The 22,088-nt window shown below is 41.6% G+C and overlaps 1 protein-coding gene across 2 annotated transcripts in view; it reads right to left on the bottom strand.

Annotated features, from left to right (window-relative positions):
• The window catches only part of LOC115167589 (LARGE xylosyl- and glucuronyltransferase 2), a 238,894-nt gene that overhangs the window by 103,518 nt on the left and 113,288 nt on the right, over positions 1-22,088 (bottom strand). For both annotated transcript variants that reach the window (XM_029722163.1, XM_029722161.1), the window contains exon 2: positions 6,628-6,697. The gene's annotated coding sequence lies outside the window, so the exon portion shown is untranslated. The remainder of the gene's footprint in view (positions 1-6,627; positions 6,698-22,088) is intronic.

Raw genomic sequence — 22,088 nt, forward strand, 5'->3', positions numbered from 1 at the left:
CGGGAGTCCTAATCACCAACACAACATATAACCCACAAAAAACCTGCCACGTCCTGACCAAAACTAATACAATACCTCCCTCTGCTGGTCAGGACGTGACATAAACACACACGCAGGAACGTACACACACACACACACACAAAACAATGCATAGCTTATTGTGAAAAGATTGGAGCAGTGCAATGATCAAGAGACAGCTAGCCAATACATGAGCAGGAATAAAAATGCTTCCACAAATTCAATAAAAATGACATATTGGCTAACTGTCATCATCAGGTGGAGAAATGTTCTTGACAAAACTCTCTCCTTTGTACTATTACCCTTCAAGCAAAGCTGCAGAGCAAGTTGATTACAATGCACTGACTGCACACACACAGATTTTTTTACATTTTAGACATTTAGCAGATGCTCTTATCCAGAGCGACTTACAATTAGTGCGTTCATCCACTTCTCCTAACATACTACGAAGCCGCCAGATCTGCCCTGAGAACGATCTCCATTTCCACTAATGTAATACAGCAAAGATGCAGCTCCAGCAGCCTTCGTGCACTTTCCAAACAGCCTACATTTTGTTTTGAATTACTTGTAAACGTAATACTTTTTATTAGTTACAATAGGCATCCAGTGCTGTTGGACGGTTGAATGGACAGTCGCTGAGGCTGTATTTGTCTTTATTTCAGACGCAGTAGGTTTAGCTACAGTACTTAGCTAGCTAGCTTTGCTAACGTTAGCACCAAAGATACAGGCTGAGAGGCTAGGAATCCGCAATAATTTGCCTGTAAATTTCATTATAAATGTTGTGTTCTAACAGGCCTACATTTTGTTTGGACTGTTGTGAAATGCACTCATAATTTATGACATAATAAGCACTATATTTAAACTAAGCTTAGTCTGGGCTTGATAGCCAGCTAAGTAAGCTAACTGCAGGCTAACTATGCGGAGCATTGCATCATGGGAGATGAAATGCACCCTAGGACTCGTAGTATGTAATAGACGATGGCAATACAGATGCTTCAAAATGACAAAAACAAGGAACTGTGCAGTATGACTAATAAAAATGATAAAATATCAAAATGTGTATCAAATCTTACAATAGTGCATATTTTCTAGCAGCATAATAACTGGTTATAAAGTAACCAAATTGTCCTTTAAGATGCACTACATGATCATGATCAATAGTATGTGGACACCTGTTCATCGAACATCTCATTCCAAAATCATAGGCATTAATATGGAGTTGGTCCCCCCTTTTGCTGATATAGCAGCCTACACTCTTCTGGGAATTCTTTCGACTAGATGTTGGAACATTGCTGGGGGACTTGCTTCCATTCAGCAACAACAGCATTAGTGAGGTCGGGCACAGATGTTGGGCGATTAGGCCTGGTTCTCAGTCGGTGTTCCAATTCATCCCAAAGGTGTTCGATGGGGTTGAGGTCAGGACTTTGCGCAGGCCGGTCAAGTTCTTCCACACCGATCGCGACAAACCATTTCTGTATGGACCTCGTTTTTTGCACGGGGGAATTGTCATGTTGAAACAGGAAAGAGCCTTCCCCAAACTGTTGCCACAAAGTTTGAAGCACAATGTCGTCTAGAATGTCATTGTATGCTGTAGGGTGAACATTTCCCTTCACTGGAACTAAGGGGCCTAGCCTGAACCATGAAAAACAGCCCCAGACCATTATTCCTCCTCCACCAAAATTTCCAGTTGTCACTATTCATTGGGGCAGGGTAGCATTCTCCTGGCATCCACCAAACCCAGATTCGTCCGTTGGACTGCCATATGGTGAAGCATGATTCATCACTCATGAGAACGCATTTCCACTACTCCAGAGTCCAAAGGCGGCGAGCTTTACACCACTCCAGCCGATGCTTGGCATTGCGCATGGTGATCTTAGGCTTGTGTGAGGCTGCTCGGCCATGAAAACCCATTTCATGAAGCTCCCAACGAACAGTTAATGCGCGGACAGAGGCAGTTTGGAACTCGGTAGTGAATGTTACAACCGAGGACAGACAATTTCTATGCGCTACGTGCTTCAGCACTCGGTGGTCCCTTCTGTAAGCTTGTGTGGCCTACCACTTCGAGGCTGAGTTGTTGCTCCTAGACGTTTCCACTTTCCAATAACAGCACTTACAGTTGACCGGGTCAGCTCTAGTTGACCGGTGTCCACATACTTTTGTATATATAGTGAAGCTAGGTCAGATGAGATCCCAATAGAGAATGAAACATCCTCATAAAAAACATCTGTTGTCTTGCCTCCACAGTGTCTGCTGAACTCAACACTCCCCCATCACACACACACACACACACACACACACACACACACACACACACACACACACACACACACACACACACACACACACACACACACACACACACACACACACACACACACACACACACACGTACACACGCGCTCTCTCTCTATGTGTGCCTTCCTTTATAGTCAGCCAGCAGTACTGCCACTCACTGGCTATGGGATTTGTTTATAGGCATTCATAGAGTCTTTAGTGGGTGTTGTTTTTGATGGCAGTGGCTATTAAGGGAGCGGTATGTGTGTGTGTGTGAGGTGTACAGCTTATCACAGAGAGAATAACAGAAGAAACAGCATAGGACAAATTACCGTCAGTTCAATCACTCACACAGAGCGTGCGTGCACACACACACACACACACACACACACACACACACACACACACACACACACACACACACACACACACACACACACACACACACCCAAGGGTGAAACATGGCTAATGTAATGTGTTCCATGATGGGTATCAGAGAGGAAGGATCTCCTAAGAGGCCTGAAAGGCAATCTGACATGCTGACATGTATTTTCACCAACAGCACACATGCATAAACATTATTTTGTAAGGGCAAGCTGGTTTGATGTTGATGATGTGTTTTCCTGTGTGCCAAATACGATATTGTTGTTGTGGGGGGAGGCCAGGGAGAGGTGCTCATTTTGGAAGTGGGCTGCTCATTTGACGGCAACATGGAACAGGCCTTTGTCGAGAAGCTGCTTAAATACCAGCCCCTCGTGGTACCCTTGGACTGCCTCGGGTGTAGGTCCAAGCTGGTAGCGCTGATATTTGGCAGTCTCGACCACGTACACAGGCTTGCATTGCGTGGCCTCCAGATTGCGGGCCTGATAAAACTAGGGCAAAGCAATTGGCTAGGTACTGTTCTGTTTCAGCCGTTGTGGGCAGCCTAGCTGTTTGGACAAGGAGGTGCATTCTATATGCTCGATCTCCCTCTATTCAATACACACCAGGGGTGAAACATGGCTAATGTAATGTGTCCCGTGATGGGTATCAGAGAGGAAGGATCTCCCAAGAAGGCTCAAAGACAATCTGACATGCTGCTATCAGTTTTATTGACCTTTCTTTCACTCTCTCTGCTTCTGTTCTGTTTCCTCCTCAATCTCATCTGTCTTTCCTCATCCCTTCTGTAAAATATCCTTCTTTCTTTCATTCATTCATTCATTCATTCATTCATTCATTTTTTCTCTGTCTGTGTCTTTCTCTCTCTCTCTCTCTCCTCTCTCTCTCTCCATCCCCTCTCTAATCCCTCTGGAGGGGGTTCTGGTTACCTTCCCTTTCCGTTTCCACGGTAACTCCCCGACCAGAAAACTTCCTCTCAGGTTGGAGAGAGCTGCACGGCTTTCGTTTTGCTTTCTTTCCTTTATTTTTCTGAGGAATTGGAGAGAGGGATTCGTTTCTATATAGCCTAATCGTCCTGAGAGAGACAGAGTGGCTAAACTAACTCAGCACAGCTACTACTGTCTCATACTACTGTTGTGTTTCTCCTGCTCTGTCTCATCCAGTGAGGAAGTGTTACCCTTACAATTATTTTTGTGAGGTAGACCACATTGTCAATGGCTTCAGTTGGTTTTCTATACAGATTGTTGGTTTTGGTAGCACTGTATACTGATTCAAGGAATCAGTATACAGGATATCTAGGAATACAATTAGGAAACCCTGAGAGAATAGCAACAGCCAATCTAGTGACCAAATGCTACATGGAAGTTGATGTTGAGCTTCCTAATGAAAACACAACTTGCAAAGACTTAAACGCTTAACTGATCCTAGCAGAAAGCCACTGAGCGCCACTGGCATCAGGCAGGTAAAACGCCTCATTAGCCCCTAGCAAGAGGAATACGGAGAAAAAGCTAACAGTCAATATTTCTACACAGCAAGCAGGGTGAAATGAAGTGGACACAAAGCTTACTGTGGTCTAGACTGGGAGATGGAGAGAGTCTACTGTAGCAGAAATTACTAAAGATGGCAGGGCTATCTGTCATATGGGTCATAGGAAATCTTTTTTTCCCCAAGTACCACTGGTACACAGTACACCGACACAGTCTTAATAGGACAGTTCTAGTGCCTATTACTCAACATAGTTGTGTGACGTGGTGAGGTTGGACCCAGGTGCAGAGAAGAGACCAAACGAGGAATCGGTGGTTAAGGACAAACGAAAACGGTAGCCGCAGGATCACAGTACAATTAAAAACACAACAGAACACTGTGTCTCGAAAACTCACTCAGGAAACGACCGCACGCGGTAAACATATTCAAGCTTCTGCAAAGAGATACAAAAAACACACCTCTTTTAAAGGGGAAATCATAATGAGTAATAGAACACACTTGAGTGTCATAATTGTCTCTAGGATGGTCCCCCCTCTGGTGAGAGGTGGAACCATGACAAGTTGATGTTAATGTGTTTATTTGCCTGTCTGATGTTTGCTTATGTTATTAATCGGTTGCTGAGTTTCTGCAATCCCTCCTTCAGAACCTGCGCACGTGCACAATACAACACACTGTTGTGGAAATTCTTATACAGGGACACTCAAAGTCAGTCTTAAATGAATAATTGTTTATTATCAGTTAACTGGAGAGGTTCCAACAAACTTGATGCACCATAGTGAACGTCTGTCAGGAGCTCTAATGGGGCAGTCCCATTAGTTCCCTTATATACTGGTTACAGACACGTTACATAGGCATAGTTCATAGGGTTGGTTCCGGCATGTGTCTGGCACCGTCTCCTATCTTAACTTAAAGAACATATTCTCGGCGTTCTGACAGATGGTCCTAACGATAAGGTCATGACGGTCCCCCCTCATATCTTTACGAGAAACAGGCAGGAACCAAGGACTGTTTATGACACTAAAGACAAGATTAATATTTTCAAGACTGTTTCTTGATAAAAAAATTAGATTTCCTTCAACACACACACACACACACACACACACACACAATCACACACACACTCCAAACCCACGTCACATGAATAGCGAGATAACACAGCTGAATAGCGCTTTATCTGGTTTAAATAATCTCTGCTGTGATGATACTCAAGCCCAGAGAATGCAAATGATGACCTTCTGTTGTCTCTTTTACCATATATGATTAGTATGTGTGAATGAAATGAGCTAACGAACCAAACCATCACCAATCCTACACATGTAGGATCTTCATTTGACCACCCTGTTGCAGGAGAACATTCCTTTAAAACGTGTTGTTTAAAAAGGCTTCTGACGTTTGATTTTTCCACTTAGAAACTCCCTTACAAAAAATGTATCAACCCCAACAAAAATGTCCATTAATTACAAACGTATATAATAATTCACATTTCCTGTTGCTGCATGATTATATTCATGCTGTAGCAAACTGGCTCAAATGAAGGTCCTACATCTGTACAGTATGCAGATGTAAAAGTGATAATGGGCACACTAGAGGATAGACACCAGAGGGCATGTTCACACACACACACACACACAGACACACACACACACACACACACACACACACACACACACACACACACACACACACACACACACACACACACACACACACACACACACACACGAAAGCAAGCACACCTGCAGGCAGGCACACGGGCTCACACATGCATGTGCACATACTGTATACAAATACACACCTATAGGCATAATAATATGCACACAGCCACACACGCACAAACACTAACATGGACACAATTACCATCAAATGCTAGGAAAAGCTTTGACAGGTTGGCAGATGCTAAGTGGGTCATTAAATCTATTGGTGCGTATATTACAAACATACAGTAACTAAGCTTTTTATTAGAGTGTGCTAGCAAGGAGAACAAAAGATACAGAGCTCAGTAATGAGATTGATCATACGGTAAGTGTGGAATGAAATGGCATGCATTAAAATAAGCCATCAATCAGCTTAACCGAACATGTTTAGGGTAATGATTTTCAGAATGATTGATTTCAGACTAGTTCAACGGAACGGTCAATAAAGTTATAATAGATTGTAACTAAAAAAGTAATTTCATACTTGACTGAACACACAGGAGCAAGCACACACGGAACGCACGCACGTGAGCCCACACACGGCAGACACACACATACCTGAGGGAATCAAAAACGGAGGCAGCCGGTCACTCAAAAAAACTAAACGGTAGCACACAGTGGTTTTCAGGAGTGTCTCTCCCCTCCTCTTTCTCCCTATCTCTCTGAACCAAATATGACCATGTGCCCAATCACACATTCACTACTTATTTGTATTAAGCTGTTTATGTTCTTTAGACCTGTTGAAAATCAGAGTGATGTATTAGCATCCCAGTCTTACCTTTATGCTTCTGCCTTTGTGCTTCTACTCAGTAGACCCCTTACACACCCAACGTAGCTTCAGCTCCAGCCTGTAAAAACATACACACATGAATCATGATCTAGTATTTCCTCACTCACAAACACAGAGCACATAATAACGCATACAGTACCAATCAAAAGTTTGGACACACCTACTCATTCAAGGGTTTTTCTTTATTTTTAAAATGTTCTACGTTGTAGAATAATAGTGGAGACATCAAAACTATGAAATAACACATATAGAATCATGTAGTAACCAAAAAAGTTTTAAACAAATCAAAATATATTTTAGATTTTAGATTCTTCTAAGTAATCACCCTTTGCCTTGATGACAGCTTTGCACACTCTTGGCATCCTCTCAATCAGCTTCACCTGGAATGCTTTTGATAGTCCAACTAAGCGCAAACCAGATGGGATGGCGTATCAATGCAGAATGCTGAGGTAGCCATGCTGGTTAAGTGTGCCTTGAATTCTAAATAGATCACTGACAGTGTCACCAACAAAGCATCCCCACACCATCACACCCCCTCCTCCATGCTTCACGGTGGGAACCACATATGCGTAGATGATCCGTTCATCTACTCTGCGTCTCACCAAGACATGGCGGTTGGAACCAAAAATCTCACACTTGGACTCATCAGACCAAAGGACAGATTTCCACCAGTCTAACGTCCATTGCTCGTGTTTCTTGGCCCAAGCAAGTCTCTTCTTATTATTGGTGTCCTTTAGTAGTGGTTTCGACCATGAAGGCTTGATTCACGCAGTGTCCTCTAAACAGTTGATGTTGAGATGGGTCTGTTACTTGAACTCGGTAAAGCATTTATTTGGGCTGCAATTCCTGAGGCTGGTAACTATAATGAACTTATCCTCTGCAGCAGAGGTAACTCTGGGTCTTCCTTTCCTGTCGCGGTCCTCATGAGAGCAAGTTTCATTATAGCATTTTTGCAATTGCAATTGAAGAAACTTTCAAAGTTCTTGAAATGTTCCACATTGACTGACCTTCATGTCTTAAAGTAATGATGGACTGTCATTTCTCTTTGCATATTTGAGCTGTTCTTTCCATAATATGGACTTGGTATTTTACCAAATAGGGCTATCTTCAGTATATCACCCCTTCACAGCACAAATGATTGCTTCAAACGTATTAAGAAGGAAATAAATTCCACAAATTATCTTTCAACAAGGCACACCTGTTAATTGAAATGCATTCCAGGTGACTACCTCATGAAGCTGGTTAATGTAATGCCAAGAGTGTGCAAAGCTGTCATCAAGGCAAAGGGTGGCTACTTTGAAGAATCTCAAATATAAAATATATTTTGATTTGTTTAACACTTTTTTTGGTTACTACATAATTCCATATGTGTTATTTCATAATTGTGATGTCTTCACTATTATTCTACAATGTAGAAAATAGTAAAATAAAGAAAAACCCTGGAATGAGTAGGTGTTTCCAAACTTTTGACTGGTACTGTACGTGTCCAAACAAGCTCCCCGAGGAAAAGAGAAAAAATAATCCCAACACCAATCCCAGTTTGTGAATAAACAGCTGATTCACGTAACCCCAAACACAAATGTACGACAACAGCATCAAAACCCTAACCCACCAATGCCCCAGAGCACTGACTTTGTGTGTATGTCTTGAGACCTACTGTGCAGTACTTCAGTGTTCTCAGAGACATACTGTACTGTTCTCTCCCGTAGCATACTTCATCCGTCTCTTTGACAGGAAACCTTAGAACGGGAAACCTTTTGTTCCACCTCTGCAACCCCCAATTACCTTAATCTTCTTACTCCAGTAATCCCAGCAGGGGAACCTTTTTGATGTGACACGCTTGAACAAACATCAAAGTTGGCATCTTGATGATGTGGGCACTGTGGGCTGGGCTGTATGTGCCTGTGTATGCCCATCAGAGCAGGACTAGTGGATTATTCTGGGATAGGAGGAGAGAGGGCCTAATAAAGGCATTGGATGTGATGGGCAGACGAATGTGTGAGCAAATATGAGCAGATTCAATGGAGGTGAAGTGTGGGAGAGAGTGTGTGTGTGTGTGTGTGTTTACTGAATGTATGTGTGCATACAACTTTAACAGCCTGCATGGGCTTCTAGCATCAGAGAGTGAGGATTGGATGAGGACGTTCTTTCTCCTCTTTGTGCTAAGGCTTGCACTGACATGAAAGTCAGTCATAACTATGCTACATAACGACAGCAGCTTCACCAGAACACAACAAAGCACTCAAGGACAAGACTCCTATTATGATTCCAACAACACACACACGACCATCAGAACATTCCACTCATTTTCCCTTTCACCCCTGTAATTCAAGGCCTTTCTCAAAGGTCAGTGTCTCAGTGTGTGTGTGTGTCTGTGTGTGTGTGTTGCCGTGCTTGCTTGTCTGCGTGTGTGGTTGGGTAGGTCAGTGCGCGCGTGTGTGTTTAGTGCACGGAGTGTATGTGTTTGCTCGCTAACAACTGGCTTTTGCCCGGACTATATCTTCTGGTGGAAGGATGAAATAAAACAAATGTACTCGTTAAAATAATGTTTTTAATGAAAACATGTCATTAATCTTATTTTTGTATATGTTGGCAAATGTTTTATAAAAAAATAAGGCCCTTGCACCTGAGAATTAACGTTTGATATGATAACTCCCTCTTAAGGGCTGTTTCCAAGCCCTTGGCTTCGCCTCGGGCCTAAGAACAGCCTTAGTCGGGAGTTATCACTTGATAATCCCTGGGTACTCATGCCTTATTGCTTAATTGTGTTGATATTACATAATCACTTTTTGTATTACCAGATGCCTGTCAGAACAAATTGCCTAATTTCATTCTTCAAAGGACTTCTTTGATCTTTAGTATGTGAATGACCAATCGCTTTCCAAGCATAAAGTCATTTTTAATGCAGCCTGATAGGACTCTTTGCCAGAGGAATGTGCAGCAACAGGTGTCTTTTTGGTATGAAAGGAGTTCCATGACTCTTGGAAATACTGAAACGAAATAGATAGTTCTCACCTGTCCTATTTATGTGGGATTTAAGCCTGCAGATTTATTCTAATGCTTATAACACTGAACATAAATATAAACACAACATGTAAAGTGTTGGTCCCATGTTTCATGAGCTGAAATAAAAAACTCCCCAAAATGTGCACAAAAAAGCTTATTTCGCTTATATTTTGTGCACAAATGTATATATCTCCCTGTCAGTGAGCATTTCTCATTTACCAAGATAATCCATCCACCTGACAGGTGTGGCATATCAAGAAGCTGATTAAACAGCATAAGCATTACACAGGTGCACCTTGTGCTAGGGACAATAAAAGGCCAATTTAAAATGTGCAGTTTTGTCGCACAACACAATGCCACAAGATGTCTTATGTTTTGAGACAGCAGTGCAATTGGCATGCTGACTGCAGGAATGTCCACCAGAGCTGTTTCTAAATAATTGAATGTTCATTTCTCTACCATAAGCCGCCTCCAACGTTGTTTTAGAGAATTTGGCAGTACGTCCAACAGGCCTCACAACCGCAGACCACGTTTTACCACGCCAGCCCAGGACCTCCACATCCGGCTTCTTGGAATATTCCAAAGGACATGAGGGTAGAATAGAGAAGAAATAAGTAGAAGATGACAGGGATTCTGCCTTGTTATATGACTTTCTCATCACAGTCAAGTTAATTATCATGTATTTTACCTTTATTTAACTAGGCAAGTCAGTTAAGAACAAATTCTTATTTTCAATGACGACCTAGGAACAGTGGGTTAACTGCCTTGTTCAGGGGCAGAACGATAGAACGATAGATTTTAACCTCAAGTTTTGAGGGAGCGTGCAATTGCCATGTTGACTACAGGAATGTCCACCAGAGCCGTTGCCAGAGAATTTAATGTTAATTTATTTCTACCATAAGCCACCTCCAACGTCGTTTTAGAGAATTTGGCAGTACGTCCAACCGGCCTCAAAACCGAATACCACGTATATGGCGTTGTGTGGGCGAGTGTTTTGCTGATGTCAATGTTGTGAACAGAGAGCCCCATGGTGGCGGTAGGGTTGGGCAGGCATAAGCTACAGACAACGAACACCAGATACTGACTGTTTTTCTGATCCACACCCATACTTTTTTATTAAGATATACAATATGTGACTAACAGATGCATATCTGTATTCCCATTAATGTGAAATCCATAGATTAGGGCCTAATGAATTTATTTCAATTGAATTCGTTATATGAACTGTAACTCACCAATATCTTTGAAATTGTTGCGTTTATACTTTTGTTCAGTATAGATACAGGTCTATAGTTTCCCTTGTCTGTTTTGCTGCCCTTCTTGTGACAACTCTGTATAGTGCGGTAAGTAGTTGGTTGTTTTGTCTTGTTTCTACCGAAGTAATTCATATGGAAATGACCCAAGCTGCTTGCTATAGCTAGCTACGGTAGCTAACTAGATAGTTAACTGTCAGGTTTGTCTGTCAGGCTACAGTCTTTACGGTTATAATCTAAGCCTACTGTTCATCGATGAACATATTTATGAATGTATTTTTGTGTGCTCTTTCCTGTCTGATTATCCATCCGTCTGACAAACAGGCCGCACACAATGAACTGAGAAACCAATCTGGCCATTTTGATTGATGGAATGAAAGTGCTGTATAACATTATGATGATACTGTATATGTGTATGTGTGTTTGTGTGTAATAAGATTTTTTATTTTTTTTATTTCACCTTTATTTAACCAGGTAGGCTAGTTGAGAACAAGTTCTCATTTGCAACTGCGACCTGGCCAAGATAAAGCATAGCAATTCGACACATACAACAACACAGAGTTACACATGGAATAAACAAAACATACAGTCAATAATACAGTAGAACAAAAGAAAACAAAAAGTCTATATACAGTGAGTGCAAATGAGAAGTTAAGGCAATAAATAGGCCATGGTGGTGAAGTAATTACAATATAGCAATTAAACACTGGAATGGTTTATGTGCAGAAGATGAATGTGCAAGTAGAGATACTGGGGTGCAAAGGAGCAAGATAAATAAATAAATACAGTATGGGGATGAGGTAGGTAGATAGATGGGCTGTTTACAGATGGGCTATGTACAGGTGCAGTGATCTGTGAGCTGCTCTGACAGCTGGTGCTTAAAGCTAGTGACGGAGATATGAGTCTCCAGCTTCAGAGATTTTTGCAGTTCGTTCCAGTCATTGGCAGCAGAGAACTGGAAGGAAAGACGACCAAAGGAGGAATTGGCTTTGGGGGTGACCAGTGAGATATACCTGCTGGAGCGCGTGCTATGAGTGGGTGCTGCTATGGTGACCAGTGAGCTGAGATAAGGCGGGGCTTTACCTAGCAGAGACTTGTAGATAACCTGTAGCCAGTGGGTTTGGCGACGAGTATGAAGCGAGGGCCAACCAACGAGAGCATACAGGTCGCAATGGTGGGTAGTATATGGGGCTTTGGTGACAAAACGGATGGCACTGTGATAGACTGCATCCAGTTTGTCGAGTAGAGTGTTGGAGGCTATTTTATAGATGACATCACCGAAGTCGAGGATCGGTAGGATGGTCAGTTTTACGAGGGTATGTTTGGCAGCGTGAGTGAAGGATGCTTTGTTGCGATATAGGAAGCCGATTCTAGATTTAATTTTGGATTGGAGATGCTTAATGATTGATTGAAAGTGCTGTATAGCATCATGATTTAGTTGAGCTTATTAGGATTCTCATCAGCTATTGCACATGCAGCAGCTACTCTTCCTGGGGTATCAAATTATTATACTGTGAGTGTGTAAGTAATGGGAGGCGTATTGTAACTGTAACACACAATTTATTATGGAAACCCCTAAGAGGTGATCATCAGAAAGTATATGTATGGCTGACAATAGGAGAGAGAGAAAGGTAGAGAGAGAAAGTGTGTGTGTTTGAGTGAAAGAGAGAGAGAGAGAGATTATGATCCTGACCACAATTGTACCCTCTGTTCCTCTCTCACTCTCTACCCCCCTTTGTTACTCTGTTCCTCTAGGTCAGTGAAAGCGGAGGAAGTGATGTGGAGAGTCAGAGCTCAGCAAAAGTGCAATTTGTTGGTCTCATTGGTTGAATTTGGATCCGAAAAGTGAATGTACCTACATAGCTGCTCAAAACGGTTGCGTGGCATATTGTTACTTATGTACACTACATGGCCAAAAGTATGTGGACACCTGCTCATTGAACATATTCTAAAATCATGAGCATTAATATGGAGTTGGTCCCCCCTTTTGCTGCTATAACAGCCTCCACTCTTCTGGGAAGGATTTCCACTAGATGTTGGAACATTGCTGCGGTGACTTGCTTCCATTCAGCCACAAGAACATTAGTGAGGTCGGGCACTGATATTGGGCGATTAGACCTGGCTCTCAGTCGGTGTTCCAATTCATTGGTTGAGGTCACGGCTCTGGCCAGGCCAGTCAAGTTCCTCCACACCAATCTCGACAAACCATTTCTGATTGATCTCGCTTTGTGCACTGTGGCTTTGTCATGTTGAAACAGGAAAGGGCCTTCCCCAAACTGTTGCCAGCACAGAATCGTCTAGAATGTCATTGTATGCTGTAGCATTAAGATTTCCCTTCACTGGAACTAAGGGGCCTAGCCTGAACCATGTAAAACAGCCCTAGACCATTATTCCTCCTCCACCAAAATGTACAGTTGGCACTATGCATTGGGGCAGGTAGGGTTCTCCTGGCATCAGCTAAACCCAGATTCGTCCGTCGGACTGCCAGATGGTAAAGCGTGATTCATCACTCCAGAGAATGCATTTCCACTGCTCCAGAGTCCAATGGCGGCGAGCTTTACACCACTCCAGCCGACGCTTGACATTGCGCATGGTGATTTTAGGCTTGTGTGCAGCTGCTCGGCCATGGAAAGCCATTTCATTTTGCTCCCGACGAACAGTTCTTGTGCTGGCGTTGCTTCCAGAGGCAGTTTGGAACTCGGTAGTGAGTGTTGTAACTGAGGACAGATGATTTCTATGCACTATAGCACTCGACGGTCCCATTCTGTGAGCTTGTGTGGCCTACCATTTTGCGTCTAAGCCGTTGTTGCTTCTAGACGTTTCCACTTCACAATAACAGCACTTACAGTTGACCGGGGCAGATCTAGCTGGCAAGAAATTTGACGAACTGACATGTTGGAAAGGTAGCATCCTATAACGGTGCCACGTTGAAAGTAACTGAGCTCTTCAGTAAGGTCATTCTACTGCCAATGTTTGTCTATGGAGATTGCATGGTTGTGTGCTCGATTTTATACATCTGTCAGCAACGGGTGTGGCTGAAGGGGTGTCCTCATACTTTTGTATATATAGTGTATGTATAGTACCCTGAGGGTGGTGTCAGTAGACCAGTGTGGGGGACCCTGCAAAGGCCCCTTCCCAGAAACCACAGGTGCTGGTCGCTGAAGGCATTAAAAATGCAGCATGTGCATTCACTTTGTAATGGCTACAGTGGAAGGAAACGGGGTGCCAATCGTGTGGCACCAGGGGGTGTGGACCGAGCTGTTACTCATCATTTGAAAGCAGGCCACTCCCTGGTGAAGTTTGAAGGGCGCAAGAGAGGATGTGTGGCGTGCATCCAGAGTGGACGAAGGGCAAATACTGGGAAATGTGTAGAAACCTCCTTTGGGTGTTCTATGTGTTCTATGCCACTTTGCAGGATGGCGCTGTGCTTCCAGAAGTACCATGACTGTGCGAAATATACATTTGTCCTAAAAGTCTTATAGGGAAATTGTGTATTTTTTTAAATTGTGTTTTGTATTTTCTCTTTTCACTGAATTGCTGTCAAAGTAGGCTACTCAAACCTGGTCTGTACTAAACTTTGCTGAGACAGGTTATCTACATTTTCAAAATCTATGAATAGTTTCTTGCATTTTTACATAAGTAAGAATCGTTGTCATTCGAATAGCCTACTTTGTGTGGGTTTTGAAATACTTCCTGAATATTGTCCTCGGGTCACATTTTGGATAATATATTACACTTGGTACATTTTGAGTGAATTATTTAGTCAAATTTACTACAATTTACAGTGCCTTCAGAAAGTATTCATACACCTTGATTTATTCCACATTTTGTTGTGTTACAGCCTGAATTCATAATGAAATAAATCTGTTTTTTTCTCTCACCCATCAACACAAAATACCCCCTCATGACAAAGTGAAAACATGTTTGTAGAAATGTTTGCAAATATATTGAAATTTAAATACAGAAATATCTCCTTTAGATAAGTATTCACACCCCTGAGTATTGTATTGTATTTATAATGGATCCCCATTAGCTACTGTGAAGGCAGCAGCTACTCTTCCTGGGTCCAGCAAAATTAAGGCAGTTATACAATTTTAAAAACATAACATATTTCAAAACACATTAAGTGTGTGCCCTCAGGCCACTACACTACTAACACATTGTGTTACTGTTCCACAAGGTGTGTTTTTATCTTCTTTTTTTTATCTGATTCTACTGCTTGCATCAGTTAATTGATGTGGAATAGAGTTCCATGTAGTCATGGCTCTATGTAGTACTGTCCATAGTCTGTTCTGGACTTGGGGACTGTGAAGAGCCCTCTGGTGGCATGTCTTGTGGGCTATGCATTGGTGTCCGAGCTATGTGCCAGTAGTTTAAAACAGACAGCTCGGTGCATTCAACAAGTCAATACCTCTCACAAACACAAGTAGTGATTAAGTCAATCTCTCCTCCACTTTGAGCCAGGAGAAGTTGACATGCATAATAATGTTAGCTCTCTGTGTACATCCAAGAGCCAGCCATGCTGCCTTGTTCTGAGCCAATTGCAACTTTCCTAAGTCCCTCTTTGTGGCACCTGACCACACGACTGAACAGTAGTCCAGGTGCGACAAAACTAGGGCTTGTAGGACCAGCCTTGTTGATAGTACTGTTAAGGGAGAGCAGCGCTTTATTATGGATAGACTTCTCCCAATCTTAGCTACTGTTGTATCAATATGTTTTGACCATGACAATTTACAATCCAGGGTTACTCCAAGCAGTTTAGTCACCTCAAAATGCTCAATTTCCACATTATTCATTACAAGTTTTAGTTGAGGTTTAGGGTTTAGTCAATGATTTGTCCCAAATACACTGCTTTTAGTTTTAGAAATATTTAGGACTAACTTATTCCTTGCCACCCATTCTAAAACTAACTGCAGCTCTTTGTTAAGTGTTGCAGTCATTTCAGTCTCTGTAGTAACTGACGTGTATAGTGTTGAGTCATTCGCATACATAGACACTCTGGCTTTACTCAAAGCCAGTGACATGTTGTTAGTAAAGATTGAAAAAAGAAAAGGTGCCTAGACAGCTGTCCTGGGGAATTCCTGATTCTCCCTGGATTATGTTGGAGAGGCTTCCATTAAAGAACACCATATGTGTTCTGTTAGACAGGTAACTCTTTATCCACAATATAGCGGGGGGTGTAAAGCCATAACACATATACGTTTTTCCAGCAGCAGACTATGATTGATAAAGTCAAAAGCTGCACTAATGTCTAACAAAACAGCCCCGACAATCATTTTATCATCAATTTCTCTCAGCCAATCATTAGTCATTTGTGCTTGTGGAATGTCGTTCCTTATATGCGTGCTGAAGTTCTGTTATCAATTTGTTTACTGTAAAATAGCACTGTATCTGGTCAAACACATTTTTCCCCAAAAGTTTTCTAAGGGTTGGCAACAGGCTTCTAAACAGCCTCTACCCCCAAGCCATAAGACTCCTGAACAGCTAATCAAATGGCTACTCAGACTATTTGCATTGCCCCCCCACCCCACGCTGCTGCTACTCTCTGTTATTATCTATGCGTAATCTAGAGGCGAAAGAAACGCACCGTCTATCGACAGCCCCTCTATCGACTTGTGTTGACTTTTTTATTTGACCACTCGCAGAACAGCTCCCCTACTTTGTAAAGGACACCAGCAGTATGATCTCTATTATTGAATCTCTTGATCCTCTCCCTGAGAATAGTTGTTAGTTACTTTTGATGTTGAGTCCTTATACACAAATATTCCACACGAGGGCGGTATTGAAGCTATGGAACATTTTCTTCTGCAAAGTGACCCTAATGAACTACCTTCCAGTGCATGCATAATAACATTGTCTGAAATAGTACTCACACACAACTACTTCATGTTTCTAAAGGATTTCTTTATTCAGACGAAGGGTACTGCTATGGGATCCCCCATGGCTCCTAACTATGCTAATTTGTATGTGGGTTACATGGAGAGGGCTGATAGTTGTCACCCACTTCCCTAGAAAAACAGTTTGCCCTACAGCCAATTCTGTCAAATCAAAAGAATTTGTAAAAAACAATCAAATTTCGACAGAAATATGGTTGAGACGCAAAGAAAATTCAAGGAGAGGGGGTACAAAAATGGTCAGATTAATATTGCCATTGAGAAAATTCAAAACAAAATGAGACATGACCTTTTTCAAGGTCAGTCTCGCAAAAATAAGCATTATTGCGTTCTAACTACCCGCTATTCAAAGTGCTCTGAACAAATTAAGGGAATCGTTCACAAACATTGGCACATTTTAAGATCTGATGATAGTATCAGTAATGTGTTTTCGGACCTTCTCGCCGGGCAGAAACCGCAGAGATCAATTGGTAAACTCTGATTTACCACACCAAGATATCCCTGCACAACGTGTATTTCTGCCCCTACTGGATGGAAACTACAAGTGTAATGGCTGTGCTCAATGCAATGGCACTTATAAATGTAGATCCTTCAAACACCCCCAAACAGGGAAACAGATCCCAATCAAAGGCGTTATCACGTGCTCCACTAAGGCAGTTATTTATCTTATAACTTGTCCCTGTGGTAAAAATTATGTGGGTGAAGCAAAGCGCGAATTAAAAGTACGTATCTCGGAGCATCGTAGCACCATTAGGTGCAAAAACTCGACTTAACCAGTTGCGGCCCACTTTTTGGAAGAAAACCACTCGATTTCATCTCTACGTTATATTGGCATCAAACATGTCACCCTCCCTAGGAGAAGGGGTGACCTTGACAATTTATTGTTAAAACGAGAGGCTGCCTGGATCTGTAATTTAAAGACCCTTGCTCCCTTCGGTCTCAACGTAGACTTTGATCTGAAGCTATTCTTGTGATTCTTGTGATTTTGCTATTGTAAATGTTTGTAGGCTTATGTAGCCAAATTGTATCTATGATCGTATGCTATCGATTTATGTATTTTGTATGCAATTTTATCATATGAGAATTAACCAATGATATCAGGCCACACCTGGCCATGATTACAGACACCTGTGTGTCTTTTGACACTATATAAATGAGTCATCTCGCAGTGTTTGTCATTATACTCTGATGAAGATAGCTTATATATTTTTAAATATTTTTGCATCAGAGCTCCTAGAGCGTGCGGCTCTCCTTTCTTTTTTAATTATCTATGCATAGCCACTTTAATAACTCTACCTACATGTACAGAAATATCTCAATTACCTCGACACCGGTGCGCCCTGCATATTGACATTTGACTCTGTACCGGTACCCCCTGTACAGTTGAAGTCGGAAGTTTACATACACTTAGGTTGGAGTCATTAAAACTCGTTTTTCAACCACTCCACAAATTTCTTGTTAACAAACTATAGGTTTGGCAAGTCGGTTAGGACATCTACTTTGTGCATGACACAAGTCATTTTTCCAACAATTGTCTACAGACAGATTATTTCATTTATAATTCACTGTATCACAATTCTAGTGGGTCAGAGGTTTACATACACTAAGTTGACTGTGCCTTTAAACAGCTTGGAAAATTCCAGAAAATTATATCATGGCTTTAAAAGCTTCTGATAGGCTAATTGACATAATTTGAGTCAATTGGAGGTGTACCTGTGGATGTATTTCAAGGCCTACCCTCAAACTCACTGCCTCTTTGCTTGACTTCATGGGAAAATCAAAAGAAATCAGTCAAGACCTCAGAAAATAAATTGTAGACCTCCACAAGTCTGGTTCATCCTTGGGAGCAATTTCCAAACATTGTTCCAAATGTTCTCTTCCAAATGTTCTCTGGTCTGATGAAAGAAAAATAATACTGTTTGGCCATAATGACCATCGTTATGTTTGGAGGAAAAATGGGGAGGCTTGCAAGCCGAAGAACACCATCCCAACCATGAAGCACGGGTGGCAGCATGTTGAGGTGTTTTGCTGCAGGAGGGACTGGTGCACTTCACAAAATAGATGGCTTCATGAGGGAAGAGGAAAATTATGTGGATATATAGAAGCAACATCTCAAGACATCAGTCAGGAAGTTAAAGCTTGGTCGCAAATGGGTCTTCCAAATGGACAATGACCCCAAGCATACTTCCAAAATTGTGGCAAAATGGCTTAAGGACAACAAAGTCAAGGTGTTGGAGTGGTCATCACAAAGCCCTGACCTCAATCCTATAGAAAATGTGTGGGCAGAACTGAAAAAGCATGTGCGACCAAGAAGGCCTACAAACCTGACTCAGTTACACCAGCTCTGTCAGGAGGAATGGGCCAAAATTCACCCAACTTATTGTGGGAAGCTTGTGGAAAGCTACCCAAAACGTTTGACCCAACTGAAACAATTTAAAGGAAATGCTACTAAATACTAATTGAGTGTTTGTAGACTTCTGACCCACTGGGAATGTGATTAAAGAAATAAAAGCTGAAATAAATCATTCTCTCCACTATTATTCTGACATTTCACATTCTTAAAATAAAGTGGTGATCCTAACTGACCTAAAACAGGGAATTTTTACTCGGATTAGTTGTCAGGAATTGTGAAAAACTGAGTTTAAATATATTTGGCTAAGGTGTATGTAAATTTACGACTTCATCTGTATATAGCCCCGCTATTGTTATTTACTGCTGCTCTTTAATGATTTGTTATTCTTATCTCTTACTTTTTGGGGGATTTTCTTAAAACTGCGTTGTTGGTTAAGGGCTTGTAAGTAAGCATTTCACTGTAAGGTCTACACCTGTTGTATTCGGCACATGTGACAGATACAATTTCATTAGATTTGATTGAGGCTGATTCCTCTGATATTTGAGCCACTAAAGCTGGCTTTACTATTCTTAAGTAGCGGAATGACTTTTGCTTCCCTCCATGCCTGAGGGCACACACTTTCTAGTAGGCTTCAACTGAAAATATGGGAAATAGGAGTGGCAATACTGTCCTCTATAATTTTCAGTAATTTTCCATCCAAGTTGTCAGACTCCAGTGGCATGTCATTGTTGAAAGACAACAATCATTTTTTCACCTCTTCCACACTTACTTTATGAAATTCAAAATTGCAAAGCTTATCTTTCATGATATGGTCAAATATACTTGGATGTGTAGTGTCAGCATTTGTTGCTGCAATGTCATGCCTAAGTTTGCTAATCTTGCCAATGAAAGAAAACTTGAAAGTAGTTGGCAATATCAGTGGGTTTTGTGATTAATGAGCCATCTGATTCAATGAATGATGGAACTGAGTTTGCCTCTTTGGCAAAAATGTAATTTAAGGTGCTCCAAAACATTTTATTATCATTCTTTGTCAATCATCTTTGTTTCATAGTTTAGTTTATTTCACTTTTTATTCAGTTTAGTCATTTGATTTCTCAATTTGCACTACTTTGCCAATCAGTTGTGCTGCCAGACTTATTTGCCATACCTTTTGCCTCATCCCCTTAACCATACCATGTTTCAATTACTCATCAATCAAAGGTGATTTAACAGTTATTACAGTCATTTTCTTAATGGGTGCATGCTTATTAGTAACAGGAATAAGATATTTCATAAATGCGTCAAGTGCAGCGTCTGGCTGCGCCTCATTACACACCACAGACCAGCCAATATTCTTTACATCATCAACATAAGAATCACAACAAAACATATTGTATGACCTCTTATACACTATATTAGGCCCAGCCTTTAGAACTTTGGTTTTCCAAGATATTTCTACTACATTGTGATCACTACATCCGATGGATTTGGACACTGATTTAAAGCAAATCTTTTCAGCATTAGTGAAGATGTGATCAATACATGTTCATGATTTCATTCCTGTGCTGTTTGTAACTACCCTGCTAGGTTGACTGATAACCTGAACCAGGTTGCAGCCAATGGTTACAGTTTGAAGCTTTTCTTGAGTGGGCATCTTGATGAAAGCCAGTCAATATTGAAATCACCCAGAATATATACCTCTCTGTTGATATCACATACATTATCAAGCATTTCACACATATTATCCAGATCCTGACTGTTGGCACTTGGTGGTGTAAAGTAGCTTCCCACAAGAATGGGCTTTAGGTGAGGCAGATGAACCTGTAGCCATATTACTTCAACATTATGTAACATTAGATCGTATCTAAGCTTTACAAGAATGTGGTTCTGAATATAGACCGCCGCACCGCCCCCATTGACATTCCTGTATTTTCTGTAAATGTTTTAACCATGCATTGCTACCACTGTATCCTCAAAGGTATTATCGAAGTGAGTTTCAGAGATAGTCAGAATATGAATGTCATCTGTTACTAGCAAGTTATTGACTTCATGAACCTTGTTTTTTACGCTACATATGTTAACGTGGGCTATTTTTTAGCACTTTTCTGGGATGCTTGATTGTTTTCATTGCTTTACTGGGAAGCATAGCAGAAGTAGACATGCTCATGCTATTTATGTTAGTTCAGGGTGAGCTGCACACAGTGGACTTCCTACTAGGGCACACTGCCTCAGTGCTAACAGTTCATAGGCACTTGATTACTGCATAAAACAGCTGTGGGATCAGCAGAGGCATTCAGAGCAGTTAGAAGGACATACATTAGGTTACTTACATTGTGTCTTCCAATGCCCCTGGGTAATGTACATTTGCTGAAGCATTATGACAACTCAGCAACACAATGACAGGGATTAACTGAGCTGGGCTTGGGTCATTGATAAGTCATTGTCTCAACGCAGCCTTATAATGCTGTGAAAGGATCCAGGAACCCAAATGATTTGGGTGGATCCCATCCTTCTTAAAAAACAAGCTTTGTTTCCAGAAGGTATCAAAATTGTCAAAAAATGTTACACCCACATAATGTCATTGAATCCCACATGAACTATGAAAGACTACATTTTCTGATGCTGGTTTAAAATGTTTGGGAGCAGCTTATTGATGTCCTGCCCTCATGCTCCTGGATAGCACAAAGTTTTTACTCAAGGGATTGAGAAATTTCTCATCATTGAACTGCCCAGTACAACGCCCAGAGAAGGAAATGGATAAATCCACCCATTCCTACCCCTCACACAATTTGTTGAACCTTTCACGGTTACATGAGAAGCAGGATAGCGTATACCAGTTGCTCCTGGCAACAGGTCCAGACCTCCCACAGCAGCCAGTACCCCGTCCAATCCAGAGAGATGGAAAGGAGCCGAACTCGACAATGAAGCCGCTGCTGGAGTCAGCATAGTTGGACACAGGCAATC

This window comes from Salmo trutta, chromosome 29 (genome assembly GCF_901001165.1).
Source record: "Salmo trutta chromosome 29, fSalTru1.1, whole genome shotgun sequence".
Classification (NCBI taxonomy): Eukaryota; Metazoa; Chordata; class Actinopteri; order Salmoniformes; family Salmonidae; genus Salmo; species Salmo trutta.